The following is a 9,553-nucleotide window of genomic DNA, read 5'->3' as shown; positions in this document are numbered from 1 at the left end:
TAGCTCAACAGACCACAATGCTCTGGACTGTCAGTATTATTACATGCTGTGAACATAAGTAGCTTTGATCACAGTTTATGGTGTAAAAGAGAAGGAATATTGAAAAAAAGATCAACATTGTGATATTATTTCTTCCAAACTGACCAGAAACATGCTTGTCATACTCTCACAGCAAAGGATCAGACTCACTGTGCATGACGGCTCAGGCCAATGATGTCTGTTAGATTGTCAGTTGTTTAGTGCTTCTGTACAGTTAGGGTCACCGTCTCTATTTCAGAATAATTAATATGCGGAAAACACTAAAAGTTGATTGTCTTCCAATATCCTAACATAATTAAAAAACTTTAAGTTTGTAAGTACATATTGTTACAGTCCTAAATGCCAATATGATTCTTCATAACTCCTGCTTTGAAATACTGAACTTTAAAATTTACCTGATGAAAGATAATTTACAGTGGCACTCTGTCAGGATAATTCTGACTATAAGATCACTGTATTAATCTGAATCCTTCTGAAATGTGCTGTGAATGAATGCTGATGCAACTCACTGTGGGAAAGCTGTTAATAAAATGAATCTGTGACACATGCAACACATTCACAGAGGAAGAGAACAGAAAGGGAGGACACGCAGAGGCTGTGTTAAAGTCAGAAATCCAAATCTTTAGTCAAAAACAGGCGGCGGTTACAAACAGGAAGACAAGCAGTCCATCAAACAGTCTACAGGGTCAAACATTCAGAGAATTCAAACAGCCGTAAAAAATAACTGGACACTGAAAAACTTAAAGCAATGTGTGACGCAATAAAAGGAAGCAGCGCAGTATATTCACTGAATTATCATCAATTACAAAAGAGAAAAAGAGAAAGGGAGAAAAACTATGATTTCTAAGAAAATAAACCTTGATGGAAACATACAGAATGTAAACTATGTGAGTTTGGTGAACTTTGTTAGTAACAAATGAGGTAAAAACTCAAAACAGACAAAACACAGAAAGAGGCTCTCAGTATTCATTAATAATTAGAAAGCATCTAAACATTCTGGTCGTGGATTTTTACAGTCTTAGTTCCGCTCGCTGTCATCATTATAATCATCATAATCAATGGGTCCTGAGGTGGGCGGGACTGTCTCTGGTGATGTCACCATGAAGGAACAGCATCTGGCACGTGTTACTGAAACGTCCCAGTACACTGGTGTAGTTTCCTCTCCAGCTGTTTGACATTTGACACTTCAACATTAAGGGGAAGAAGAAGAAACAGTGTTAGGTCAGGTGACCACATGGTTTCTAAAGTAACTGACAGGAAGTAACCAGGCCGTTAGAAATGGATGGCATGTGTTTAGAGTTACTGGAGTTGGGTAACTCTACTTACCAAAAGCAGAAGCACACAGATGACAGATCAGATGCTGAATGTTGCAGGAACATGCTCATGTGTGGTGATCATTCAATGCTGCTCCGGCAGGTTAGACAGTCCAAGACTGATATGCTGCCCATCTGAGAGTTTGAAAACACACATGCAAAGATTTATTTTGTATTACAGTCAAAGTTGGATGTTCATTTTTGTCCTTTAAAAATGTTTGTGTATTTGAAAGCACTAACATTTAAGGATGACTTGGATCGTCTCCTTTAAAGGGGAGACAAGTGTATCCACTGATCCACGTCACTTTACCTGGATGATGACTCCTCTCCCCCTCACTCAGAAACACTCCTAATATAACCAAGCAAATAAATAATATTGAAGATTTACTTACATCATTACAAAAACATCAGAAACATCTTCCTTTGATTCTATTTCTCCAGTCCTGCTGAACATCAGGCAACAAATATCTCAATAAATCAACGTAAAATGTAAAGCACATATTTTCTCTGCTTTGTCTAACCTCTGCAGAGCCTCTGTCAAGAAAAACATATCTGTCAGCATAAAACAAATATACATTTCATAACACGTCACTGGACAAACCTCGGTCAGTTGATTTCCTCTGTGCAGTGCAGACGAACATCAGTCAGCAAGTCAAGGTGTTGAGATGGACTGGTGCCCTTTGTGACTCTGCTGGTTCTTCTGAGGAAACACCACCGTCTCTCCACACCGTCACCATCTGTGAGCACAAACTGCCGCTCTGCTCTGCCAGCATGTAGGAAATCACATATCACACACACAAGGGTGAGGAAACATTAGAGCTCAACTTTGGATACTTTAGATCTAAACAGATCAAACTAGCTCTTAGTTTCAACAATCAGTGAACAGACAAACAATGATACCATACTGATTCTGTATGAATACAATATGGTATTTTCAATACAGGTGTCAAATTAATTCATTAAAACTAATACAGATATATGTATATATATTTTTTTGATAAATTAGTTTGCTAAATTATAAGAATTTTTTTTTTTTTCATTTAACAATTGCAACTGAAAGAAATTAAATATTGAACAAAAATATATTGTCACATTCTGAGCATGCTCAGCATGACAGACTTGAAGTTGCTACAGATTTTAAGAAGTGATAATTATAGGGAAGAAACTTCTCTTTTTCATCCGTTTAATCAAACATTTGATGCCTTAGATGTCTCAGTCCTATAGCGTTCTGCAACTACAACTAACCTGAAGCTTGGATTTGGCTGCAGGTGCCCCTGTACATCCTTCTCAACATGTGGGTACCATTTAATCACACTTCTTCCTGAGCTTTGCTTCATAACAAGACCAAAGGTGGCATCCCGTGTCACAGTCTTATCATCCAGAAGAAACATTTGAAGAAACATCATGGAGAAGAAACATTTACGCGCCTCCTGGTTTTGTTTTCTGATCCTGCAAAAAGACTGAGGACAACAAAGCCCAGAGAACACGAGATACACAACATCCAACATTCAGACTCAACAGCCTCCATAAATGAAGAGCACCAGGTTGGTTCCTTTATAGTAGATATAAGCATACTTCACATTACTGGGTATGAATAATAATGAGGAGGCAAACTTTGAAGATGCAGAGCATGATGTCCCATCATCAGACTGTAAACAAACATCCACCAGGCTTCTTTGTTGGCAAAATTGATGATTCTCCTATCAGGGATCAGTAGAGTGTATTAACCTGTGGTATAAGCAGCAGTCACTGAAATATTACTGTTTCAGATAAGAAATCTAGCACATAAAAGCCAGGGTGGGAGGGATCTCTGCAAACTGACTTACCTCTGCAAGTGTGAAGCTCAACAAAAATCTGACTCTCCAGTCACAGACAAACAAAAACCTCCAGCTGGGAGATAGAAAACGCTGTCTGGGTCTTGCTGGATGTTGCTGGTCAGAGTCCACACATTAGCAGAGTGCTTCTTGGTCCCACTGACCCATGTGGACAGTGACTGTGGAGAACTGTTCTGGAAAACAGAAAAGAGAATTAAAATAACAAAAAGCCAAACACGATTTCCACAAAGACTATCTTGGAATCAGCAATCAAAAAAAAACACTGGTTCATATTTCAATTAAATATGAACAGGTTCCTTAAATGTACGCAGTTCAGATCTGATTTAATTTAATTTCCTTCACACAGCACATTCGTCCAGGCTGACAGGTAAACATAGAATTAATCTCAGGTAACATGACTCATAGTAGAGATTCAGTAAGAAAGATTGCAGGCTCAAATATTATTACCACACAATCCAAGGACACACCAACAGCTCAGATTTCTAGAACTATTTAAACAAATGTCTTCTGAATATTCAATTCAGGTTCACAGTGGGAGGGTGGGGGGGTGTCGTGGAATTTTTTAAATAAAGTCTGCAACACAGAAAGAGCTGTGATCAAGCTATTTATTACTGCGCACAGGAGAGCCAACACACATCAAACATCACAGTTCAGTCATGTCAGCGCTGCCACAGAAGTTGTGCTCCTACTCCTTTATGCATTCCAAGGAAGAGGGAGGAAGTTACAAACTGATCCTACCACACTTCACGTGTCTCGCTATGAAACCTAACGGATCAATGGTTAAGCTGTTTTGTGCCCTTGGCCTTATCAGCACCTGTAAAGGGAGTTGTTTTCTCAAACTGCTGACGCTGAAGTAAGTTCATCTAGTTTTAGAAACTTTCACTGAACAGTCTATAACAGTGTCACAACTAAGCATATGCATAAGCACTTAAATACTTTAAATGAAAATATCAGAAAAATTCTATTACAGAGGCTAGAGCCTGTCCCAGTAGTCATAGGTAGAGCACACCTGGACAGGTCACCAGTCTGTCAGAGGACTAACACAGAGACAGACATCAGAGTAACAAATCTATTTAAAATTAATGTAAGTTTGCTGCAGCTGTATGTATGAACATGTGTTTCTGTGCTCACAGTCCACCTCTCAGGAACCTGCAGTTCATTTTTAGTCTACTTTAAACAGACCTCACAAAAGGCTGATGTGGCTGGATCAGTAGTCTGATTTAAGTACGATACCTTTGGCCAGGGATTAATCTCGTGCATCGCTTCACTGCAGTCTTACGTATTTTCCCCACACCTGAATTAAAAAAAATACTGATATATACAAATAACAGCTTCAGCTGATGCAGCCTGACTCAATCCTAGATGTTCAGAGACACACAGAGACACAGAGGTACCGTTTAAAGTTTAGTGTTAACTTGAGTCACTGATCATTTGCAGTATTACAGAGTCTGGCAGTCTTTGCATGATGTCCACGTCACTGTACGTTTCTAGCTGACTCTCAGGTGTGACAGGTGTGTCAGCAGGAAAGAGTAATAATAACCTGCATCCTGAGGTTTGTCATGCAGGATTAAAGGAGCCAGGCTTTGTTCACACAGCTAGGATTGTATTTTACACTGACCCTGGGTCAGTATAAGTATCATACAGTTTAAACGAAGCACTGAAACTTGCACATATTTATTATAGATGCACTGAAGCTAATCGAGATATTTGCTGTCAATCTGTGGCTGCGATTAAACACTTTACTGGAAACTTTATTAACTAGTACCTTCATCAGTCATGACAGAAGCTAATATTTCTGTGCTAACATCGTTTAAACAGTAACAGCTTTACTACAATATAAGCTAACGTTTACACCGTAACGTTAAGCTAGCACCATAAAGACGGTAAAACACGTAATAATATCTACAAATGCATCTTAAAGCTGTTATATTAGCACTCGGTGTATTACTAACATAACCACATTAACATTATTGACACTCGCTGACTTTTAATAGTCATTCTATAAATGCTGTCCGTTTAAATGGTCTTACCTGTAAACACTGCTGTATCCAGCGGATTCCAGCCAGAGTGGATTCTGGAGTCTCCCCACGCTCCTGTTAGTGATCCTCCATCTGGATGGATGAGAACAACCTTCTGAACAATCTAGCAGGAGATGGTCCATATCTATGGGACTGGTTTGTGCTAATAACGCCCATTGTATGGACTGATAACAGCCGAAGCGGGTGAATAAAGTCACCCAGTCGCTAGCTGTGCCATTACCCAGCATACACCAGCACAATATTAGGCACAGCACCACCATAGACATTTTCAGTGGTTTTGAATGCAGGACATGGTTATCTTACCTTGTAAAACGCATGACAATAAAACAGCTAACCACCATAAAATGGTATTGTGTGTGTATGTATGTGCATGTGTGTGTGTGTGTGTGTGTGTGTGTGTGTGTGTGTGTGTGTGTGTGTGTGAGAGAGAGAGAGAGAGAGGGGGAGAGAGATCAAAGGCGTGCGTTTATGTTTTTTCTTGATCAAGAGTGAGCCTCCTCTCTCTTATTGGCTGTATGGTATAGCATGTTTATTCAGGTGCACCTTTGAAGTCTATGAGAATACTTTGCAGCCTGGTCTGAGTGGTCATTTCTGCACAGACACAATGAAGCGTGCACTCAGTTTAGAGGAGGCTGTTGCTGCAGTTTTGCACTCTTCAGAAAGTGAAAACGATACCACAAGCAGTGGAGATACTTCTGACAGCGAAGAAGAATTTTTGCCAGGCACCGAGGAGCTTTGCAGCTCGTGTGAGGAGGAGGAGGAGGAGAAGGAGGAAGAGACAAGACTGGAGGATGGCCAGTGGAGATCTAAAAATGGAGAAATCATGTGGCAACCCACACATGAAGAGGTCCTGCCATTTTTTCCTCCTCCCATTTTAACCCCAGGACCAACCCATTATGCAATTCGTAGGATCAGCAGAACTGTGAGCACTTTCCATCTTTTTTTTGCAGAGGACATTATGCAGCTAATCCTGCATTTCACCAACCTGCAGGGCAACAGGTCAGTAAAAGACTGGAAGGACATGGATGAGGAGGAGTTGCAGGCTTACATGGGGCTTGTGATGCTGGCTGGCCTGTACAGGTCTCAACATGAAACGACAACAAGCCTGTGGGATGGGGAGACAGGGCTCTTCTGTTTCCTGCTACCATGTCAAAAAAAAGATTTGAGCAAATTAATCGGGCAGCAAGATTCGATGATCGTCTATCCCGTCCAGGTCGCTACAGGGGGACAAGGCTGTGGTTTCCTACATCCCCAAGCAAAGAAAAAATGTTGTCTTATTGAGCACCAGGCACCGTGAGCTACAAGTCCAGGACTCTGGGAAGAGAAAGCCCCACATCATCCTGGATTATAACAAATGCAAAGGGGCTGTGGATCATCTGGACCAGGTAAGCACAATTATAAGTCATTTATTTGCCAAATTGTTTACCGTTTCTCATTGTTATAACTGATAAAGTCAGATAATGTGATTATGATAGTTTTGATATGAGATGATAGTTTTAGACTATGATAGTTTTGATAGTTACAGAAAGGAGGGGGGGGGGGTATAGTTTGACGCCCACAGGCAAGAAGAATCTATGAAGTTTATGAAAAAACGGGGATATAGAATTCTATAAGATAAAGCCATGAATACGTATATCTGAGCTTTCTATCAAAAGTTACATGTAACTTCATGAAGTTGTACAAAAACACTATTTCGCCGAGACAGTACGTTTCTGACTATTACATGCATTTGAATGGAGTTCTCGCACGAAACAAAGTATAGGTTTTCATCTTGTGAATAACTCGAAAATCTTAGCTCAACCAGCTTTAAAACCTGTTTGCTCAACACGGGGATATAGAATTCTATAAGATAAAGCCATAAATATGTGTGTCTGAGCCTTCTATCAAAAGTTACATGTAACTTCATGAAGTTGTACAAAAACACTTTATTTCGCCAAGACAGTGCGTTTCTATTACATGCATTTGAATGGAGTTCTCGCCAGAAAACAAAGTATAGGTTTTCATCTTGTGAATAACTCGAAAATCTTAGCTCACACAGCTTTAAAACCTGTCTGCTCAACACGGGGATATTGAATTCTATGAGATAAAACCATAAATATGTGTGTCTGAGCCTTCTATCAAAACTTACAGCTAACTTCATGAAGTTGTACAAAAACACATTATTTCGCCGAGACAGTGCGTTTCTGACTATTACATGCATTTGAATGGAGTTCTCGCACGAAACAAAGTATAGGTTTTCATCTTGTGAATAACTCGAAAATCTTAGCTCAAACAGCTTTAAAACCTGTCTGCTTAACACGGGGATATAGAATTCTATAAGATAAAGCCATAAATACGTATATCTGAGCCTTCTATCAAAAGTTACAGCTAACTTCATGAAGTTGTACCAAAACACTTTATTTCGCCAAGACAGTGCGTTTCTATTACATGCATTTGAATGTAGTTCTCGCACGAAACAAAGTATAGGTTTTCATCTTGTGAATAACTCGAAAATCTTAGCTCAAACAGCTTTAAAACCTGTTTGCTCAACACGGGGATATTGAATTGCATAAGATAAAGCCATAAATACGTATATCTGAGCCTTCTATCAAAAGTTACAGCTAACTTCATGAAGTTGTACAAAAACACTTTATTTCGCCAAGACAGTGCGTTTCTGACTATTACATGCATTTGAATGTAGTTCTCGCACGAAACAAAGTAAAGGTTTTCATCTTGTGAATAACTCGAAAATCTTAGCTCAAACAGCTTTAAAACCTGTTTGCTCAACACGGGGATATTGAATTCTATAAGATACAGCCATGAATACGTATATCTGAGCCTTCTATCAAAAGTTACAGCTAACTTCATGAAGTTGTACCAAAACACTTTATTTCGCCAAGACAGTGCGTTTCTGACTATTACATGCATTTGAATGGAGTTCTCGCACGAAACAAAGTATAGGTTTTCATCTTGTGAATAACTCGAAAATCTTAGCTCAAACAGCTTTAAAACCTATTTGCTCAACACGGGGATATTGAATTCTATGAGATAAAACCATAAATATGTGTGTCTGAGCCTTCTATCAAAAGTTACAGCTAACTTCATGAAGTTGTACAAAAACACTTTATTTCGCCGAGACAGTGCGTTTATGACTATTACATGCATTTGAATGGAGTTCTCGCACGAAACAAAGTATAGGTTTTCATCTTGTGAATAACTCGAAAATCTTAGCTCAAACAGCTTTAAAACCTGTTTGCTCAACACGGGGATATAGAATTCTATAAGATAAAGCTATAAATACGTATATCTGAGCCTTCTATCAAAAGTTACATGTAACTTCATGAAGTTGTACAAAAACACTTTATTTCGCCGAGACAGTGCGTTTCTGACTATTACATGCATTTGAATGGAGTTCTCGCACGAAACAAAGTATAGGTTTTCATCTTGTGAATAACTCGAAAATCTTAGTTCAAAAAGCTTTAAAACCTGTTTGCTCAACACGGGGATATTGGATGCTATGAGATAAAACCATAAATATGTATATCTGAGCCTTCTATCAAAAGTTACAGCTAACTTCATGAAGTTGTACAAAAACACTTTATTTCGCCGAGACAGTGCGTTTCTGACTATTACATGCATTTGAATGTAGTTCTCGCACGAAACAAATTATAGGTTTTCATCTTGTGAATAACTCGAAAATCTTAGCTCAAACAGCTTTAAAACCTGTCTGCTCAACACGGGGATACTGAATTCTATAAGATAAAACCATAAATATGTGTGTCTGAGCCTTCTATCAAAAGTTACAGGTAACTTCATGAAGTTGTACAAAAACACTTTATTTCGCCGAGACAGTGCGTTTCTGACTATTACATGCATTTGAATGGAGTTCTCGCACGAAACAAAGTAAAGGTTTTCATCTTGTGAATAACTCGAAAATCTTAGTTCAACCAGCTTTAAAACCTGTCTGCTCAACACGGGGATATAGAATTCTATAAGATAAAACCATAAATATGTGTGTCTGAGCCTTCTATCAAAAGTTACAGGTAACTTCATGAAGTTGTACAAAAACACTTTATTTCGCCGAGACAGTGCGTTTCTGACTATTACATGCATTTGAATGGAGTTCTCGCACGAAACAAAGTATAGGTTTTCATCTTGTGAATAACTCGAAAATCTTAGCTCAAACAGCTTTAAAACCTGTTTGCTCAACACGGGGATATTGAATTCTATAAGATACAGCCATGAATACGTATATCTGAGCCTTCTATCAAAAGTTACAGCTAACTTCATGAAGTTGTACCAAAACACTTTATTTCGCCAAGACAGTGCGTTTCTGACTATTACATGC

General features: G+C 38.9%; 1 long non-coding RNA gene across 9 annotated transcripts; it reads right to left on the bottom strand.

Annotated features, from left to right (window-relative positions):
• Positions 1-639: 639 nt before the first annotated feature.
• LOC146374478 (uncharacterized) lies at positions 640-6,412 on the bottom strand. Of its 9 annotated transcripts, none has more exons than XR_014802067.1 (7): positions 6,212-6,412; positions 5,218-5,298; positions 2,598-3,360; positions 1,954-2,115; positions 1,593-1,701; positions 1,366-1,487; positions 640-1,223 (listed from the first exon to the last, which is right to left on the bottom strand). It is a non-coding gene; the product is annotated as an uncharacterized LOC146374478 (long non-coding RNA). The 9 variants fall into 9 exon arrangements; XR_014802068.1 differs by having other exon boundaries at positions 6,275-6,412; XR_014802070.1 differs by lacking the exon at positions 6,212-6,412 and having other exon boundaries at positions 2,598-3,080; positions 3,179-3,360; positions 5,218-6,133.
• Positions 6,413-9,553: the final 3,141 nt, after the last annotated feature.

The sequence above is a fragment of the Perissodus microlepis genome, chromosome 13 (assembly GCF_051167445.1).
Source record: "Perissodus microlepis isolate ML-2025 ecotype Zambia chromosome 13, ASM5116744v1, whole genome shotgun sequence".
Taxonomy (NCBI): domain Eukaryota; kingdom Metazoa; phylum Chordata; class Actinopteri; order Cichliformes; family Cichlidae; genus Perissodus; species Perissodus microlepis.
Note: the sequence above shows the minus strand (reverse complement) of the source record. Positions and strands in the feature narration are given on the sequence as shown.